This window comes from Ranitomeya imitator, chromosome 10 (assembly GCF_032444005.1).
Source record: "Ranitomeya imitator isolate aRanImi1 chromosome 10, aRanImi1.pri, whole genome shotgun sequence".
NCBI lineage: Eukaryota > Metazoa > Chordata > Amphibia > Anura > Dendrobatidae > Ranitomeya > Ranitomeya imitator.
The window spans coordinates 3727658-3749917 of NC_091291.1; the positions used below are offsets into that span (position 1 = coordinate 3727658).

The window sequence follows — 22260 nt, forward strand, 5'->3', positions numbered from 1 at the left end:
GTGTAATAATCTGCAGGATATATCACTGTGTATCTGTCAGGAGGTGGAGGAGCGATGCTCTGCAGAGAGGTCAGTGGTGTAATAATCTGCAGGATATATCGCTATGTATCTGTCAGGAGGTGGAGGAGCGATGCTCTGCAGAGAGGTCAGTGGTGTAATAATCTGCAGGATATATCACTGTGTATCTGTCAGGAGGTGGAGGAGCGATGCTCTGCAGAGAGGTCAGTGGTGTAATAATCTGCAGTATATATCACTGTATCTGTCAGATGGTGGAGGAGCGTTGCTCTGCAGAGAGGTCAGTGGTGTAATAATCTGCAGGATATATCACTATGTATCTGTCAGGAGGTGGAGGAGCGATGCTCTGCAGAGATGTCAGTGGTGTAATAATCTGCAGGATATATCAGTATGTATCTGTCAGGAGGTGGAGGAGCGATGCTCTGCAGAGAGGTCAGTGGTGTAATAATCTGCAGGATATATCACTGTGTATCTGTCAGGAGGTGGAGGAGCGATGCTCTGCAGAGAGGTCAGTGGTGTAATAATCTGCAGGATATATCACTGTATCTGTCAGATGGTGGAGGAGCGTTGCTCTGCAGAGAGGTCAGTGGTGTAATAATCTGCAGGATATATCACTATGTATCTGTCAGGAGGTGGAGGAGCGATGCTCTGCAGAGATGTCAGTGGTGTAATAATCTGCAGGATATATCAGTATGTATCTGTCAGGAGGTGGAGGAGCGATGCTCTGCAGAGGTCAGTGGTGTAATAATCTGCAGGATATATCACTATGTATCTGTCAGGAGGTGGAGGAGCGATGCTCTGCAGAGATGTCAGTGGTGTAATAATCTGCAGGATATATCACTGTATCTGTCAGATGGTGGAGGAGCGTTGCTCTGCAGAGAGGTCAGTGGTGTAATAATCTGCAGGATATATCACTATGTATCTGTCAGGAGGTGGAGGAGTGATGCTCTGCAGAGAGGTCAGCGGTGTAATAATCTGCAGGATATATCACTATGTATCTGCCAGGAGGTGGAGGAGCGATGCTCTGCAGAGAGGTCAGTGGTGTAATAATCTGCAGGATATATCACTGTATCTGTCAGGAGGTGGAGGAGCGATGCTCTGCAGAGAGGTCAGTGGTGTAATAATCTGCATATCCACTTTGTTGTCAGTTCACTTTTATTAAATGTTGTCACATCACAGGAGACTTATTGCCACAACAGCCGGGGGAGGGGTGGATGATGGCGGGAGGTGAGAGGTCGCGGTCGGTGAATTTCTCATTTGTCTCCTTTCAGTTCAGCGCCCCCAGAATAACACGGAGGGTCCGCGCCCCCAGAATAACACGGAGGGTCGGCGCCCCCAGAATAACACGGAGGGTCGGTGTCCCCAGAATAACACGGAGGGTCCGTGCCCCCAGAATAACACGGAGGGTCCGTGCCCCCAGAATAACACGGAGGGTCCGTGCCCCCAGAATAACACGGAGGGTCAGCACCCCCAGAATAACACGGAGGGTCGGTGTCCCCAGAATAACACGGAGGGTCGGTGCCCCCAGAATAACACGTAGGGTCTGTGCCCCCAGAATAAGATGGAGGGTCGGTGCCCCCAGAATAACACGGAGGGTCGGTGTCCCCAGAATAACACGGAGGGTCCGTGCCCCCAGAATAACACGGAGGGTCCGTGCCCCCAGAATAACACGGAGGGTCGGTGCCCCCAGAATAACATGGAGGGTCGGTGTCCCCAGAATAACACGGAGGGTCCGTGCCCCCAGAATAACACGGAGGGTCCGTGCCCCCAGAATAACACGGAGGGTCCGTGCCCCCAGAATAACACGGAGGGTCCGCGCCCCCAGAATAACACGGAGGGTCGGTGCCCCCAGAATAACACGGAGGGTCGGTGTCCCCAGAATAACACGGAGGGTCCGTGCCCCCAATCTACCCCCAGAATAACACGGAGGGTCAGTGCCCCCAGAATAACACGGAGGGTCGGTGCCCCCAGAATAACACGGAGGGTCCGTGCCCCCAATCTACCCCCAGAATAACACGGAGGGTCGGTGTCCCCAGAATAACACGGAGGGTCCGTGCCCCCAATCTACCCCCAGAATAACACGGAGGGTCCGCGCCCCCAGAATAACACAGAGGGTCGATGTCCCCAGAATAACACGGAGGGTCAGTGCCCCCAGAATAACACGGAGGGTCGGTGTCCCCAGAATAACACGGAGGGTCAGTGCCCCCAGAATAACACAGAGGGTCGGTGTCCCCAGAATAACACGGAGGGTCGGTGTCCCCAGAATAACACGGAGGGTCGGTGTCCCCAGAATAACACGGAGGGTCGGTGCCCCCAGAATAACACGGAGGGTCCGTGCCCCCAATCTACCCCCAGAATAACACGGAGGGTCAGTGCCCCCAGAATAACACGGAGGGTCGGTGTCCCCAGAATAACACGGAGGGTCGGCGCCCCCAGAATAACACGGAGGGTCGGTGTCCCCAGAATAACACGGAGGGTCGGTGTCCCTAGAATAACACGGAGGGTCGGTGTCCCCAGAATAACACGGAGGGTCGGTGTCCCCAGAATAACACGGAGGGTCCGTGCCCCCAGAATAACACGGAGGGTCGGTGTCCCCAGAATAACACGGAGGGTCGGTGTCCCCAGAATAACACGGAGGGTCGGCGTCCCCAGAATAACACGGAGGGTCGGCGTCCCCAGAATAACACGGAGGGTCCGCGCCCCCAGAATAACACGGAGGGTCGGTGTCCCCAGAATAACACGGAGGGTTCGTGCCCCCAATCTACCCCCAGAATAACACGGAGGGTCCGCGCCCCCAGAATAACACGGAGGGTCGGTGTCCCCAGAATAACACGGAGGGTCCGTGCCCCCAATCTACCCCCAGAATAACACGGAGGGTCCGCGCCCCCAGAATAACACGGAGGGTCGGTGTCCCCAGAATAACACGGAGGGTCCGTGCCCCCAATCTACCCCCAGAATAACACGGAGGGTCCGCGCCCCCAGAATAACACGGAGGGTCGGTGCCCCCAGAATAACACGGAGGGTCGGTGCCCCCAGAATAACACGGAGGGTCGGTGCCCCCAGAATAACACGGAGGGTCGGTGCCCCCAGAATAACACGGAGGGTCGGTGTCCCCAGAATAACACGGAGGGTCCGTGCCCCCAATCTACCCCCAGAATAACACGGAGGGTCCGCGCCCCCAGAATAACACGGAGGGTCGGTGCCCCCAGAATAACACGGAGGGTCGGTGCCCCCAGAATAACACGGAGGGTCGGTGCCCCCAGAATAACACGGAGGGTCCGCGCCCCCAGAATAACACGGAGGGTCGGTGCCCCCAGAATAACACGGAGGGTCAGTGCCCCCAGAATAACACGGAGGGTCGGTGTCCCCAGAATAACACGGAGGGTCGGTGCCCCCAGAATAACACGGAGGGTCGGTGTCCCCAGAATAACACGGAGGGTCCGTGCCCCCAATCTACCCCCAGAATAACACGGAGGGTCCGCGCCCCCAGAATAACACGGAGGGTCGGTGCCCCCAGAATAACACGGAGGGTCCGCGCCCCCAGAATAACACGGAGGGTCGGTGCCCCCAGAATAACACGGAGGGTCGGTGCCCCCAGAATAACACGGAGGGTCGGTGCCCCCAGAATAACACGGAGGGTCGGTGCCCCCAGAATAACACGGAGGGTCGGTGCCCCCAGAATAACACGGAGGGTCGGTGTCCCCAGAATAACACGGAGGGTCCGTGCCCCCAATCTACCCCCAGAATAACACGGAGGGTCCGCGCCCCCAGAATAACATGGAGGGTCCGTGCCCCCAATCTACCCCCAGAATAACACGGAGGGTCCGCGCCCCCAGAATAACACGGAGGGTCAGTGCCCCCAGAATAACACGGAGGGTCGGTGCCCCCAGAATAACACGGAGGGTCCGCGCCCCCAGAATAACATGGAGGGTCGGTGCCCCCAGAATAACACGGAGGGTCAGTGCCCCCAGAATAACACGGAGGGTCGGTGCCCCCAGAATAACACGGAGGGTCCGCGCCCCCAGAATAACACGGAGGGTCGGTGCCCCCAGAATAACACGGAGGGTCGGTGCCCCCAGAATAACACGGAGGGTCGGTGCCCCCACTAGTTGGCTGGGCGAGGCTTCTGGGATGAAGGTGACTGATCTGGAATTCTCCTCAGGGCGGTTCCACCTGAATTTTCAAGGACGCAGGTGGTGGCGGATCCAGGAGGAGGAGGAGGAGGAGGCTTCTGTGCGGGTCCTTCACCCTCCGAGGGCAGCAGCACTCATCGCCCGGACACAACCTGCACAGGTGAGTCCTGACCCTGGGACCGGCCCTGCCGGCTGACCGGTGCGAGGTCACATCTGACAGTCAGAAAGTTGGGGGGAAATTCCTTCAGAACATTAATAGAGGGGTGGAGGCTCCATAGTCCGTAATCATCGGAGGGAGATGTTCTAATAGAGCTGAACTATGATTGCAGCTCTGGATGTGACCGGTGTATGACATTGTAATTCATGATGTCCACAGGGGGCGCCACCACCAGTCCTCCACCCCGGGGGGGTATTCATGTATGGAGCTTTTGGAAGGGTCACTGGAGTCTGAGGCTTCTCTGTTATCAGCGATTATTAATAGCACGGAGCGAAGAATGTGTCAGATTAATGGCAGAATGGCGATAACATAGGCGATGACGGAGCACGGCGACCTTCACAAGTCCCCGAAACTGTGTGTGTGCACTACTACTCCCATCCTCTGTTACTCTGTATATACACTGCACAGTACCACTCCTCCTGTCCTGTATATATACACTGCACAGCACCGCTCCTCCTGTATATATATACTGCACAGTACCACTCCTCCTGTCCTGTATATATACACTGCACAGCACCGCTCCTCCTGTATATATACACTGCACAGTACCACTCCTCCTGTATATATACACTGCACAGCACCGCTCCTCCTGTCCTGTATATATACACTGCACAGCACCGCTCCTCCTGTATATATACACTGCACAGTACCACTCCTCCTGTCCTGTATATACACTGCACAGTACCGCTCCTCCTGTATATATACACTGCACAGTACCACTCCTCCTGTATATATACACTGCACAGCACCGCTCCTCCTGTCCTGTATATATACACTGCACAGCACCGCTCCTCCTGTATATATACACTGCACAGTACCACTCCTCCTGTCCTGTATATACACTGCACAGCACCGCTCCTCCTGTATATATACACTGCACAGTACCACTCCTCCTGTCCTGTATATACACTGCACAGCACCGCTCCTCCTGTATATATATACTGCACAGTACCACTCCTCCTGTCCTGTATATATACACTGCACAGCACCGCTCCTCCTGTATATATACACTGCACAGTACCACTCCTCCTGTCCTGTATATATACACTGCACAGTACCACTCCTCCTGTATATATACACTGCACAGTACCACTCCTCTTGTCCTGTATATATACACTGCACAGTACCACTCCTCCTGTCCTGTATATATACACTGCACAGTACCACTCCTCCTGTATATATACACTGCACAGTACCACTCCTCCTGTCCTGTATATATACACTGCACAGCACCGCTCCTCCTGTATATATACACTGCACAGTACCGCTCCTCCTGTATATATACACTGCACAGTACCACTCCTCCTGTATATATACACTGCACAGCACCGCTCTTCCTGTATATATACACTGCACAGTACCACTCCTCCTGTCCTGTATATATACACTGCACAATACCACTCCTCCTGTATATATACACTGCACAGTACCGCTCCTCCTGTATATATACACTGCACAGTACCACTCCTCCTGTCCTGTATATATACACTGCACAGTACCACTCCTCCTGTCCTGTATATATACACTGCACAGCACCGCTCCTCCTGTATATATATACTGCACAGTACCACTCCTCCTGTCCTGTATATATACACTGCACAGTACCACTCCTCCTGTATATATACACTGCACAGCACCGCTCCTCCTGTATATATACACTGCACAGTACCACTCCTCCTGTCCTGTATATATACACTGCACAGCACCGCTCCTCCTGTATATATATACTGCACAGTACCACTCTTCCTGTATATATACACTGCACAGTACCACTCCTCCTGTCCTGTATATATACACTGCACAGTACCACTCCTCCTGTATATATACACTGCACAGTACCACTCCTCCTGTATATATACACTGCACAGTACCACTCCTCCTGTATATATACACTGCACAGTACCACTCCTCCTGTCCTGTATATATACACTGCACAGTACCACTCCTCCTGTCCTGTATATATACACTGCACAGTACCACTCCTCCTGTCCTGTATATATACACTGCACAGTACCACTCCTCCTGTATATATACACTGCACAGTACCACTCCTCCTGTCCTGTATATATACACTGCACAGTACCACTCCTCCTGTATATATACACCGCACAGTACCACTCCTCCTGTCCTGTATATATACACTGCACAGTACCACTCCTCCTGTCCTGTATATATACACTGCACAGTACCACTCCTCCTGTATATATACACCGCACAGTACCACTCCTCCTGTCCTGTATATATACACTGCACAGTACCACTCCTCCTGTCCTGTATATATACACTGCACAGTACCACTCCTCCTGTCCTGTATATATACACTGCACAGTACCACTCCTCCTGTATATATACACTGCACAGTACCACTCCTCCTGTCCTGTATATATACACTGCACAGTACCACTCCTCCTGTATATATACACTGCACAGTACCGCTCCTCCTGTATATATACACTGCACAGTACCGCTCCTCCTGTATATATACACTGCACAGCACCGCTCCTCCTGTATATATACACTGCACAGTACCGCTCCTCCTGTATATATACACTGCACAGTACCGCTCCTCCTGTCCTGTATATATACACTGCACAGTACCACTCCTCCTGTATATATACACCGCACAGTACCACTCCTCCTGTCCTGTATATATACACTGCACAGTACCACTCCTCCTGTCCTGTATATATACACTGCACAGTACCACTCCTCCTGTCCTGTATATATACACTGCACAGTACCACTCCTCCTGTATATATACACTGCACAGTACCACTCCTCCTGTCCTGTATATATACACTGCACAGTACCACTCCTCCTGTATATATACACTGCACAGTACCACTCCTCCTGTCCTGTATATATACACTGCACAGTACCACTCCTCCTGTCCTGTATATATACACTGCACAGCACCGCTCCTCCTGTATATATACACTGCACAGTACCGCTCCTCCTGTATATATACACTGCACAGTACCACTCCTCCTGTATATATACACTGCACAGTACCACTCCTCCTGTATATATACACTGCACAGTACCACTCCTCCTGTATATATACACTGCACAGTACCACTCCTCCTGTATATATACACTGCACAGTACCACTCCTCCTGTATATATACACTGCACAGTACCACTCCTCCTGTATATATACACTGCACAGTACCACTCCTCCTGTCCTGTATATATACACTGCACAGTACCGCTCCTCCTGTATATATACACTGCACAGTACCACTCCTCCTGTATATATACACTGCACAGTACCACTCCTCCTGTGTATATATACACTGCACAGTACCACTCCTCCTGTATATATACACTGCACAGTACCCCTCCTCCTGTATATATACACCGCACAGTACCGCTCCTCCTGTATATATACACTGCACAGCACCACTCCTCCTGTATATATACACTGCACAGTACCACTCCTCCTGTATATATATACACTGCACAGTACCCCTCCTCCTGTATATATACACTGCACAGTACCCCTCCTCCTGTATATATACACCGCACAGTACCGCTCCTCCTGTATATATACACTGCACAGTACCACTCCTCCTGTCCTGTATATATACACTGTACAGTACCACTCCTCCTGTATATATATACACTGCACAGTACCACTCCTCCTGTATATATACACTGCACAGTACCACTCCTCCTGTATATATACACTGCACAGTACCACTCCTCCTGTCCTGTATATATACACTGTACAGTACCACTCCTCCTGTATATATATACACTGCACAGTACCACTCCTCCTGTATATATACACTGCACAGTACCGCTCCTCCTGTATATATACACTGCACAGTACCGCTCCTCCTGTATATATACACTGCACAGTACCGCTCCTCCTGTATATATACACTGCACAGTACCGCTCCTCCTGTATATATACACTGCACAGTACCGCTCCTCCTGTATATATACACTGCACAGTACCGCTCCTCCTGTATATATACACTGCACAGTACCGCTCCTCCTGTATATATACACTGCACAGTACCGCTCCTCCTGTATATATACACTGCACAGTACCGCTCCTCCTGTATATATACACTGCACAGTACCGCTCCTCCTGTATATATACACTGCACAGTACCTCTCCTCCTGTATATATACACTGCACAGTACCGCTCCTCCTGTATATATACACTGCACAGTACCACTCCTCCTATATATATACACTGCACAGTACCACTCCTCCTGTCCTGTATATATACACTGCACAGTACCGCTCCTCCTGTCCTGTATATATACACTGCACAGTACCACTCCTCCTGTATATATACACTGCACAGTACCACTCCTCCTATATATATACACTGCACAGCACCACTCCTCCTGTCCTGTATATATACACTGCACAGTACCACTCCTCCTGTATATATACACTGCACAGTACCACTCCTCCTATATATATACACTGCACAGCACCACTCCTCCTGTCCTGTATATATACACTGCACAGTACCACTCCTCCTGTATATATACACTGCACAGTACCACTCCTCCTATATATATACACTGCACAGTACCGCTCCTCCTGTATATATACACTGCACAGTACCACTCCTCCTGTCCTGTATATATACACTGCACAGCACCACTCCTCCTGTCCTGTATATATACACTGTACAGTACCACTCCTCCTGTATATATATACACTGCACAGTACCACTCCTCCTGTATATATACACTGCACAGTACCACTCCTCCTGTATATATACACTGCACAGTACCACTCCTCCTGTCCTGTATATATACACTGTACAGTACCACTCCTCCTGTATATATATACACTGCACAGTACCACTCCTCCTGTATATATACACTGCACAGTACCACTCCTCCTGTATATATACACTGCACAGTACCACTCCTCCTGTCCTGTATATATACACTGTACAGTACCACTCCTCCTGTATATACAGTGGGGCAAAAAAGTATTTAGTCAGTCAGCAATAGTGCAAGTTCCACCACTTAAAAAGATGAGAGGCGTCTGTAATTTACATCATAGGTAGACCTCAACTATGGGAGACAAACTGAGAAAAAAAAATCCAGAAAATCACATTGTCTGTTTTTTTTATCATTTTATTTGCATATTATGGTGGAAAATAAGTATTTGGTCAGAAACAAACAATCAAGATTTCTGGCTCTCACAGACCTGTAACTTCTTCTTTAAGAGGCTCCTCTGTCCTCCACTCATTACCTGTAGTAATGGCACCTGTTTAAACTTGTTATCAGTATAAAAAGACACCTGTGCACACCCTCAAACAGTCTGACTCCAAACTCCACTATGGTGAAGACAAAAGAGCTGTCAAAGGACACCAGAAACAAAATTGTAGCCCTGCACCAGGCTGGGAAGACTGAATCTGCAATAGCCAACCAGCTTGGAGTGAAGAAATCAACAGTGGGAGCAATAATTAGAAAATGGAAGACATACAAGACCACTGATAATCTCCCCCGATCTGGGGCTCCACGCAAAATCCCACCCCGTGGGGTCAGAATGATCACAAGAACGGTGAGCAAAAATCCCAGAACCACGCGGGGGGACCTAGTGAATGAACTGCAGAGAGCTGGGACCAATGTAACAAGGCCTACCATAAGTAACACACTACGCCACCATGGACTCAGATCCTGCAGTGCCAGACGTGTCCCACTGCTTAACCCCTCTGTGACCTTAGGCGTACTATCCCGTCGAGGTGCCCTGGGCTTATCTGACCCTGGACGGGATAGTACGTCATAGCCGATCGGCCGCGCTCACGGGGGGAGCGCGGCCGATCGCGGCCGGGTGTCAGCTGCTTATCGCAGCTGACATCCGGCACTATGTGCCAGGAGCGGTCACGGACTGCCCCCGGCACATTAACCCCTGGCACACCGCGATCAAAGATGATCGCAATGTGCCGGCGGTGCAGGGAAGCACCGCGCAGGGAGGGGGCTCCCTGCGGGCTTCCCTGAGCCCCCCGCAGCAACGCGATGTGATCGCGTTGCTGCGAGGGTCTCCTCACCTCCCTCCCTGCTCGAGCCCCGGATCCAAGATGGCCGCGGATCCGGGTCCTGCAGGGAGGGAGGTGGCTTCACAGAGCCTGCTTAGAGCAGGCACTGTGAAGGCTGCAGCGCTGTATGTCAGATCAGTGATCTGACAGAGTGCTGTGCAAACTGTCAGATCACTGATCTGTGATGTCCCCCCCTGGGACAAAGTAAAAAAGTAAAAAAAAATTTTTCCAAATGTGTAAAAAAAATAAAAAAAAATATTCCAAAATAATGAAAAAAAAAAAAAATATTATTCCCATAAATACATTTCTTCATCTAAATAAAAAAAAAAAAACCAATAAAAGTACACATATTTAGTATCGCCGCGTCCGTAACGACCCGACCTATAAAACTGTCCCACTAGTTAACCCCTTCAGTAAACACCGTAAGAAAAAAAAAAAAAAAAACGAGGCAAAAAACAACGCTTTATTATCATACCGCCGAACAAAAAGTGGAATAACACGCGATCAAAAGGACAGATATAAATAACCATGGTACCGCTGAAAGCGTCATATTGTCCCGCAAAAAAAGAGCCGCCATACAGCATCATCAGCAAAAAAATAAAAAAGTTATAGTCCTGAGAATAAAGCGATGCAAAAATAATTATTTTTTCTGTAAAATAGTTTTTATCGTATAAAAGCGCCAAAACATAAAAAAATGATATAAATGAGGTATCGCTGTAATCGTACTGACCCGAAGAATAAAACTGCTTTATCAATTTTACCAAACGCGGAACGGTATAAACGCCTCCCCCAATAGAAATTCATGAATAGCTGGCTTTTGGTCATTCTTCCTCACAAAAATCGGAATAAAAAGCGATAAAAAAATGTCACGTGCCCAAAAATGTTTTCAATAAAAACGTCAACTCGTCCCGCAAAAAACAAGACCTCACATGACTCTGTGGACCAAAATATGGAAAAATTATAGCTCTCAAAATGTGGTATTGCAAAAAATATTTTTTGCAATAAAAAGGGTCTTTCAGTGTGTGACGGCTGCCAATCATAAAAATCCGCTAAAAAACTCGCTATAAAAGTAAATCAAACCCCCCTTCATCACCCCCTTAGTTAGGGAAAAATAAAAAAAAATGTATTTATTTCCATTTTCCCATTACGGCTAGGGTTACGGCTAGGGTTAGGGCTAGGGTTAGGGCTAGGGTTAGGGCTAGGGTTAGGGCTAGGGTTAGGGTTAGGGTTAGGGCTAGGGCTAGGGTTAGGGTTAGGGCTAGGGTTAGGGCTAGGGTTAGGGTTAGGGCTAGGGTTAGGGCTAGGGTTAGGGCTAGGGTTAGGGTTAGGGCTAGGGTTAGGGTTAGGGTTAGGGCTAGGGTTAGGGCTAGGGTTAGGGCTAGGGTTAGGGCTAGGGTTAGGGTTAGGGTTAGGGCTAGGGTTAGGGCTAGGGTTAGGGTTGGGGCTACAGTTAGGGTTGGGGCTAAAGTTAGGGCTAGGGTTTAGATTACATTTACAGTTGGGAATAGGGTTGGGATTAGGGTTAGGGGTGTGTCAGGGTTAGAGGTGTGGTTAGGGTTACCGTTGGAATTAGGGTTAGGGGTGTGTTTAGATTAGGGTTTCAGTTATAATTGGGGGGTTTCCACTGTTTCGGCACATCAGGGGCTCTCCAAACACGACATGGCGTCCGATCTCAATTCCAGCCAATTCTGCGTTGAAAAAGTAAAATTGTGCTCCTTCCCTTCCGAGCTCTCCTGTGTGCCCAAACAGGGGTTTACCCCAACATATGGGGTATCAGCGTACTCAGGACAAATTGGACAACAACTTTTGTGGACCAATTTCTCCTGTTACCCTTGGGAAAATACAAAACTGGGGGCTAAAAAATAATTTTTGTGGGAAAACAAAAAGATTTTTTATTTTCACGGCTCTGCGTTATAAACTGTAGTGAAACATTTGGGGGTTCAAAGTTCTCACAACACATCTAGATAAGTTCATTGAGGGGTCTAGTTTCCAATATGGGGTCACTTGTGGGGGGTTTCTACTGTTTAGGTACATTAGGGGCTCTGCAAACGCAATGTGACGCCTGCAGACCAATCCATCTAAGTCTGCATTCCAAATGATGCTCCTTCCCTTCCGAGCCCTCCCATGCGCCCAAACGGTGGTTCCCCCCCACATATCGGGTATCAGCGTACTCAGGACAAATTGGACAACAACATTTAGGGTCCAATTTCTCGTGCTAACCTTGGAAAAATACAAAACTGGGGGCTAAAATATAATTTTTGTGGAAAAAAAAATATTTTTTATTTGCATGGCTCTGCGTTATAAACTGTAGTGAAATACTTGGGGGTTCAAAGCTCTCACAACACATCAAGATGAGTTCCTTAGGGGGTCTACTTTCCAAAATGGTGTCACTTGTGGGGGGTTTCTACTGTTTAGGTACATTAGGGGCTCTGCAAACGCAATGTGACGCCTGCAGACCATTCCATCTAAGTCTGCATTCCAAATGGCGCTCCTTCCCTTCCGAACCCTCCCATGCGCCCAAACGGTGGTTCCCCCCCACATATGGGGTATCAGCGTACTCAGGACAAATTGGACAACAACTTTTGGGGTCCAATTTCTCCTGTTACCCTAGGGAAAATACAAAACTGGGGGCTAAAAAATAATTTTTGTGGGAAAAAAATTTTGTTTTATTTTTATGGCTCTGCATTATAAACTTCTGTGAAGCCCTTGGTGGGTCAAAGTGCTCACCACACATCCAGATAAGTTCCTTAGGGGGTCTACTTTCCAAAATGGTGTCACTTGTGGGGGGTTTCAATGTTTAGGCACATCAGTGGCTCTCCAAACGCAACATGGCGTCCCATCTCAATTCCTGTCAATTTTGCATTGAAAAGTCAAACGGCGCTCCTTCCCTTCCGAGCTCTCCCATGCGCCCAAACAGTGGTTTACTGCCACATATGGGGTATCAGCGTACTCGGGACAAATTGGACAACAACTTTTGAGGTCTAATTTCTTCTCTTACCCTTGGAAAAATAAAAAATTGGGGGCAAAAATATAATTTTTGTGAAAAAATATGATTTTTTATTTTTACGGTTCTGCATTATAAACTTCTGTGAAGCACTTGGTGGGTCAAAGTGCTCACCACACCTCTAGATAAGTTCCTTAGGGGGTCTACTTTCCAAAATGGTGTCACTTGTGGGGGGGTTTCAATGTTTAGGCACATCAGTGGCTCTCCAAACGCAACATGGCGTCCCATCTCAATTTCTGTCAATTTTGCATTGAAAAGTCAAACTGCGCTCCTTCCCTTCCGAGCTCTCCCATGCACCCAAACAGTGGTTTACTGCCACATATGGGGTATCAGCGTACTCAGGACAAATTGGACAACAACTTTTGAGGTCCAATTTCTTCTCTTACCCTTGGAAAAATAAAAAATTGGGGGCAAAAATATAATTTTTGTGAAAAAATATGATTTTTTATTTTTACGGTTCTGCATTATAAACTTCTGTGAAGCACTTGGTGGGTCAAAGTGCTCACCACACATCCAGATAAGTTCCTTAGGGGGTCTACTTTCCAAAATGGTGTCACTTGTGGGGGGTTTCAATGTTTAGGCACATCAGTGGCTCTCCAAACGCAACATGGCGTCCCATCTCAATTTCTGTCAATTTTGCATTGAAAAGTCAAACTGCGCTCCTTCCCTTCCGAGCTCTCCCATGCGCCCAAACGGTGGTTTACTGCCACATATGGGGTATCAGCGTACTCAGGACAAATTGGACAACAACTTTTGAGGTCCAATTTCTTCTCTTACCCTTGGAAAAATAAAAAATTGGGGGCAAAAATATAATTTTTGTGAAAAAATATGATTTTTTATTTTTACGGTTCTGCATTATAAACTTCTGTGAAGCACTTGGTGGGTCAAAGTGCTCACCACACATCCAGATAAGTTCCTTAGGGGGTCTACTTTCCAAAATGGTGTCACTTGTGGGGGGTTTCAATGTTTAGGCACATCAGTGGCTCTCCAAACGCAACATGGCGTCCCATCTCAATTTCTGTCAATTTTGCATTGAAAAGTCAAATAGCGCTCCTTCCCTTCCGAGCTCTCCCATGCGCCCAAACAGTGGTTTACTGCCACATATGGGGTATCAGCGTACTCAGGACAAATTGGACAACAACTTTATGGGTCCAATTTCTCCTGTTACCCTTGGTAAAATAAAACAAATTGGAGCTGAAGTAAATTTTTTGTGTAAAAAAGTTAAATGTTCATTTTTATTTAAACATTCCAAAAATTCCTATTAAACACCTGAAGGGTTAATAAACTTCTTGAATGTGGTTTTGAGCACCTTGAGGGGTGCAGTTTTTAGAATGGTGTCACACTTGGGCATTTTCTATCATATAGACCCCTCAAAATGACTTCAAATGAGACGTGGTCCCTAAAAAAAAATGGTGTTGTAAAAATGAGAAATTGCTGGTCAACTTTTAACCCTTATAACTCCCTAACAAAAAAAAAAATTGGTTCCAAAATTATGCTGATGTAAAGGAGACATGTGGGAAATGTTACTTATTAAGTATTTTGTGTGACATATCTCTGTGATTTAATTGCATAAAAATTCAAAGTTTGAAAATTGCGAAATTTTCAAAATTTTCGCCAAATTTCCGTTTTTTTCACAAATAAACGCAGGTACTATCAAAGAAATTTTACCACTATCATGAAGTACAATATGTCACGAGAAAACAATGTCAGAATCACCAGGATCCGTTGAAGCGTTTCGGAGTTATAACCTCATAAAGGGACAGTGGTCAGAATTGTAAAAATTGGCCTGGTTATTAACGTGCAAACCACCCTTGGGGGTAAAGGGGTTAAGCCAGTACATGTCTGGGCCCGTCTGAAGTTTGCTAGAGAGCATTTGGATGATCCAGAAGAGTTTTGGGATAATGTCCTATGGTCTGATGAAACCAAACTGGAACTGTTTGGTAGAAACACAACTTGTCGTGTTTGGAGGAAAAAGAATACTGAGTTGCATCCATCAAACACCATACCTACTGTAAAGCATGGTGGTGGAAACATCATGCTTTGGGGCTGTTTCTCTGCAAAGGGGCCAGGACGACTGATCCGGGTACATGAAAGAATGAATGGGGCCATGTATTGTGAGATTTTGAGTGCAAACCTCCTTCCATCAGCAAGGGCATTGAAGATGAAACGTGGCTGGGTCTTTCAACATGACAATGATCCAAAGCACACCACCAGGGCAACGAAGGAGTGGCTTCGTAAGAAGCATTTCAAGGTCCTGGAGTGGCCTAGCCAGTCTCCAGATCTCAACCCTATAGAAAACCTTTGGAGGGAGTTGAAAGTCCGTGTTGCCAAGCAAAAAGCCAAAAACATCACTGCTCTAGAGGAGATCTGCATGGAGGAATGGGCCAACATACCAACAACAGTGTGTGGCAACCTTGTGAAGACTTACAGAAAACGTTTGACCTCTGTCATTGCCAACAAAGGATATAGTACAAAGTATTGAGATGAAATTTTGTTTCTGACCAAATACTTATTTTCCACCATAATATGCAAATAAAATGTTAAAAAAACAGACAATGTCATTTTCTGGATTTTTTTTTCTCAGTTTGTCTCCCATAGTTGAGGTCTACCTATGATGTAAATTACAGACGCCTCTCATCTTTTTAAGTGGTGGAACTTGCACTATTGCTGACTGACTAAATACTTTTTTGCCCCACTGTATACACTGCACAGTACCACTCCTCCTGTATATATACACTGCACAGTACCACTCCTCCTGTATATATACACTGTACAGTACCTCTCCTCCTGTATATATACTCTGCACAGTACCACTCCTCCTGTATATATACTCTGCACAGTACCACTCCTCCTGTCCTGTATATATACACTGCACAGCACCGCTCCTCCTGTATATATACACTGCACAGCACCGCTCCTCCTGTATATATACACTGTACAGTACCTCTCCTCCTGTATATATACACTGCACAGCACCACTCCTCCTGTATATATACACTGCACAGTACCACTCCTCCTGTATATATACACTGCACAGTACCACTCCTCCTGTCCTGTATATATACACTGCACAGTACCACTCCTCCTGTATATATACACTGCACAGTACCACTCCTCCTGTATATATACACTGCACAGTACCACTCCTCCTGTCCTGTATATATACACTGCACAGTACCACTCCTCCTGTCCTGTATATATACACTGCACAGTACCACTCCTCCTGTATATATACACTGCACAGTACCACTCCTCCTGTATATATACACTGCACAGTACAACTCCTCCTGTATATATACACTGCACATTACCCTCCTCCTGTATATATACACTGCACAGTACCACTCCTCCTGTATATATACACTGCACAGTACCTCTCCTCCTGTATATATACACTGCACAGTACAACTCCTCCTGTATATATACACTGCACAGTACCACTCCTCCTGTATATATACACTGCACAGTACCCCTCCTCCTGTATATATACACCGCACAGTACCACTCCTCCTGTATATATACACTGCACAGTACCACTCCTCCTGTATATATACACTGCACAGTACCACTCCTCCTGTATATATATACTGCACAGTACCACTCCTCCTGTATATATACCCTGCACAGTACCACTCCTCCTGTATATATACACTGCACAGTACCACTCCTCCTGTATATATACACTGCACAGTACCGCTCCTCCTGTATATATACACTGCACAGTACCACTCCTCCTGTATATATACACTGCACAGCACCACTCTTCCTGTATATATACACTGCACAGTACCACTCCTCCTGTCCTGTATATATACACTGCACAGTACCGCTCCTCCTGTCCTGTATATATACACTGCACAGTACCACTCCTCCTGTCCTGTATATATACACTGCACAGTACCACTTCTCCTGTATATATACACTGCACAGCACCACTCCTCCTGTATATATACACTGCACAGTACCACTTCTCCTGTATATATACACTGCACAGTACCGCTCCTCCTGTATATATACACTGCACAGTACCACTCCTTCTGTCCTGTATATACACTGCACAGTACCGCTCCTCCTGTCCTGTATATATACACTGCACAGTACCGCTCCTCCTGTCCTGTATATATACACTGCACAGTACCGCTCCTCCTGTCCTGTATATATACACTGCACAGTACCACTCCTCCTGTCCTGTATATATACACTGCACAGTACCTCTCCTCCTGTATATATACACTGCACAGTACCCCTCCTCCTGTATATATACACTGCACAGTACCACTCCTCCTGTATATATACACTGCACAGTACCACTCCTCCTGTATATATACACTGCACAGTACCACTCCTCCTGTATATATACACTGCACAGTACCACTCCTCCTGTATATATACACTGCACAGTACCACTCCTCCTGTCCTGTATATATATACACTGCACAGTACCACTCCTCCTGTCCTGTATATATATACACTGCACAGTACCACTCCTCCTGTCCTGTATATATACACTGCACAGTACCACTCCTCCTGTCCTGTATATATACACTGCACAGTACCACTCCTCCTGTATATATACACTGCACAGTACCACTCCTCCTGTCCTGTATATATACACTGCACAGTACCACTCCTCCTGTCCTGTATATATACACTGCACAGTACCACTCCTCCTGTATATATACACTGCACAGTACCACTCCTCCTGTCCTGTATATATATACACTGCACAGTACCACTCCTCCTGTCCTGTATATATACACTGCACAGTACCACTCCTCCTGTCCTGTATATATATACTGCACAGTACCACTCCTCCTGTATATATACCCTGCACAGTACCACTCCTCCTGTATATATACACTGCACAGTACCACTCCTCCTGTATATATACACTGCACAGCACCACTCTTCCTGTATATATACACTGCACAGTACCACTCCTCCTGTATATATACACTGCACAGTACCACTCCTCCTGTATATATACACTGCACAGTACCACTCCTCCTGTATATATACACTGCACAGTACCACTCCTCCTGTATATATACACTGCACAGTACCACTCCTCCTGTCCTGTATATATACACTGCACAGTACCACTCCTCCTGTATATATACACTGCACAGTACCACTCCTCCTGTATATATACACTGCACAGCACCACTCTTCCTGTATATATACACTGCACAGTACCACTCTTCCTGTATATATACACTGCACAGTACCACTCCTCCTGTCCTGTATATATACACTGCACAGCACCACTCCTCCTGTATATATACACTGCACAGTACCACTTCTCCTGTATATATACACTGCACAGTACCGCTCCTCCTGTATATATACACTGCACAGTACCACTCCTTCTGTCCTGTATATACACTGCACAGTACCGCTCCTCCTGTCCTGTATATATACACTGCACAGTACCGCTCCTCCTGTATATATACACTGCACAGTACCCCTCCTCCTGTATATATACACTGCACAGTACCACTCCTCCTGTATATACACTGCACAGTACCACTCCTCCTGTATATACACTGCACAGTACCACTCCTCCTGTATATATACACTGCACAGTACCACTCCTCCTGTATATATACACTGCACAGTACCACTCCTCCTGTATATATACACTGCACAGTACCACTCCTCCTGTATATATACACTGCACAGTACCACTCCTCCTGTCCTGTATATATATACACTGCACAGTACCACTCCTCCTGTCCTGTATATATACACTGCACAGTACCACTCCTCCTGTCCTGTATATATACACTGCACAGTACCACTCCTCCTGTATATATACACTGCACAGTACCACTCCTCCTGTATATATACACTGCACAGTACCACTCCTCCTGTATATATACACTGCACAGTACCACTCCTCCTGTATATATACACTGCACAGTACCACTCCTCCTGTCCTGTATATATACACTGCACAGTACCACTCCTCCTGTATATATACACTGCACAGCACCACTCTTCCTGTATATATACACTGCACAGTACCACTCCTCCTGTATATATACACTGCACAGTACCACTCCTCCTGTATATATACACTGCACAGTACCACTCCTCCTGTATATATACACTGCACAGTACCACTCCTCCTGTATATATACACTGCACAGTACCACTCCTCCTGTCCTGTATATATACACTGCACAGTACCACTCCTCCTGTATATATACACTGCACAGTACCACTCCTCCTGTATATATACACTGCACAGCACCACTCTTCCTGTATATATACACTGCACAGTACCACTCTTCCTGTATATATACACTGCACAGTACCACTCCTCCTGTCCTGTATATATACACTGCACAGCACCACTCCTCCTGTATATATACACTGCACAGTACCACTTCTCCTGTATATATACACTGCACAGTACCGCTCCTCCTGTATATATACACTGCACAGTACCACTCCTTCTGTCCTGTATATACACTGCACAGTACCGCTCCTCCTGTCCTGTATATATACACTGCACAGTACCGCTCCTCCTGTATATATACACTGCACAGTACCCCTCCTCCTGTATATATACACTGCACAGTACCACTCCTCCTGTATATACACTGCACAGTACCACTCCTCCTGTATATATACACTGCACAGTACCACTCCTCCTGTATATATACACTGCACAGTACCACTCCTCCTGTCCTGTATATATACACTGCACAGCACCACTCCTCCTGTATATATACACTGCACAGTACCACTCCTCCTGTATATATACACTGCACAGTACCACTCCTCCTGTATATATACACTGCACAGTACCACTCCTCCTGTCCTGTATATATACACTGCACAGTACCACTCCTCCTGTATATATACACTGCACAGTACCACTCCTCCTGTATATATACACTGCACAGTACAACTCCTCCTGTATATATACACTGCACATTACCCTCCTCCTGTATATATACACTGCACAGTACCACTCCTCCTGTATATATACACTGCACAGTACCTCTCCTCCTGTATATATACACTGCACAGTACAACTCCTCCTGTATATATACACTGCACAGTACCACTCCTCCTGTATATATACACCGCACAGTACCCCTCCTCCTGTATATATACACCGCACAGTACCACTCCTCCTGTATATATACACTGCACAGTACCGCTCCTCCTGTATATATACACTGCGCAGTACCACTCCTCCTGTCCTGTATATATACACTGCACAGCACCACTCCTCCTGTATATATACACTGCACAGCACCACTCCTCCTGTATATATACACTGCACAGCACCACTCCTCCTGTATATATACACTGCACAGTACCACTCCTCCTGTATATATACACTGCACAGTACCACTCCTCCTGTCCTGTATATATACACTGCACAGCACCACTCCTCTTGTATATATACACTGCACAGTACCACTCCTCCTGTATATATACACTGCACAGTACCACTCCTCCTGTATATATACACTGCACAGTACCACTCCTCCTGTCCTGTATATATACACTGCACAGTACCACTCCTCCTGTCCTGTATATATACACTACACAGTACCATTCCTCCTGTATATATACACTGCACAGTACCACTCCTCCTGTATATATACACTGCACAGTACCACTCCTCCTGTCCTGTATATATACACCGCACAGTACCACTCCTCCTGTATATATACACTGCACAGTACCACTCCTCCTGTATATATACACTGCACAGTACCACTCCTCCTGTATATATACACTGCACAGTACCACTCCTCCTGTATATATACACTGCACAGTACCACTCCTCCTGTATATATACACTGCACAGTACAACTCCTCCTGTATATATACACTGCACATTACCCTCCTCCTGTATATATACACTGCACAGTACCGCTCCTCCTGTATATATACACTGCACAGTACCACTCCTCCTGTATATATACACTGCACAGTACCACTCCTCCTGTATATATACACTGCACAGTACCACTCCTCCTGTATATATACACTGCACAGTACCACTCCTCCTGTATATATACACTGCACAGTACAACTCCTCCTGTATATATACACTGCACATTACCCTCCTCCTGTATATATACACTGCACAGTACCACTCCTCCTGTATATATACACTGCACAGTACCACTCCTCCTGTATATATACACTGCACAGTACCACTCCTCCTGTATATATACACTGCACAGTACCACTCCTCCTGTATATATACACTGCACAGTACCACTCCTCCTGTATATATATACTGCACAGTACCACTCCTCCTGTATATATACACTGCACAGTACCACTCCTCCTGTATATATACACTGCACAGTACCACTCCTCCTGTATATATACACTGCACAGTACAACTCCTCCTGTATATATACACTGCACATTACCCTCCTCCTGTATATATACACTGCACAGTACCACTCCTCCTGTATATATACACTGCACAGTACCACTCCTCCTGTATATATACACTGCACAGTACAACTCCTCCTGTATATATACACTGCACATTACCCTCCTCCTGTATATATACACTGCACAGTACCACTCTGTATATATACACTGCACAGCACCACTCCTCCTGTATATATACACTGCACAGCACCACTCCTCCTGTATATATACACTGCACAGTACAACTCCTCCTGTATATATACACTGCACATTACCCTCCTCCTGTATATATACACTGCACAGTACCACTCTGTATATATACACTGCACAGCACCACTCCTCCTGTATATATACACTGCACAGCACCACTCCTCCTGTATATATACACTGCACAGTACCACTCCTCCTGTATATATACACTGCACAGTACCACTCCTCCTGTCCTGTATATAT

The 22260-nt window shown here is 46.9% G+C and overlaps 1 protein-coding gene across 1 annotated transcript in view; it reads left to right on the forward strand.

The window, feature by feature from the left end:
- The window catches only part of LOC138651669 (chloride channel protein ClC-Kb-like), a 74089-nt gene that overhangs the window by 21657 nt on the left and 30172 nt on the right, over positions 1-22260 (forward strand). Inside the window, exon 2 of the mRNA XM_069742056.1 lies at positions 4178-4308. The gene's annotated coding sequence lies outside the window, so the exon portion shown is untranslated. The remainder of the gene's footprint in view (positions 1-4177; positions 4309-22260) is intronic.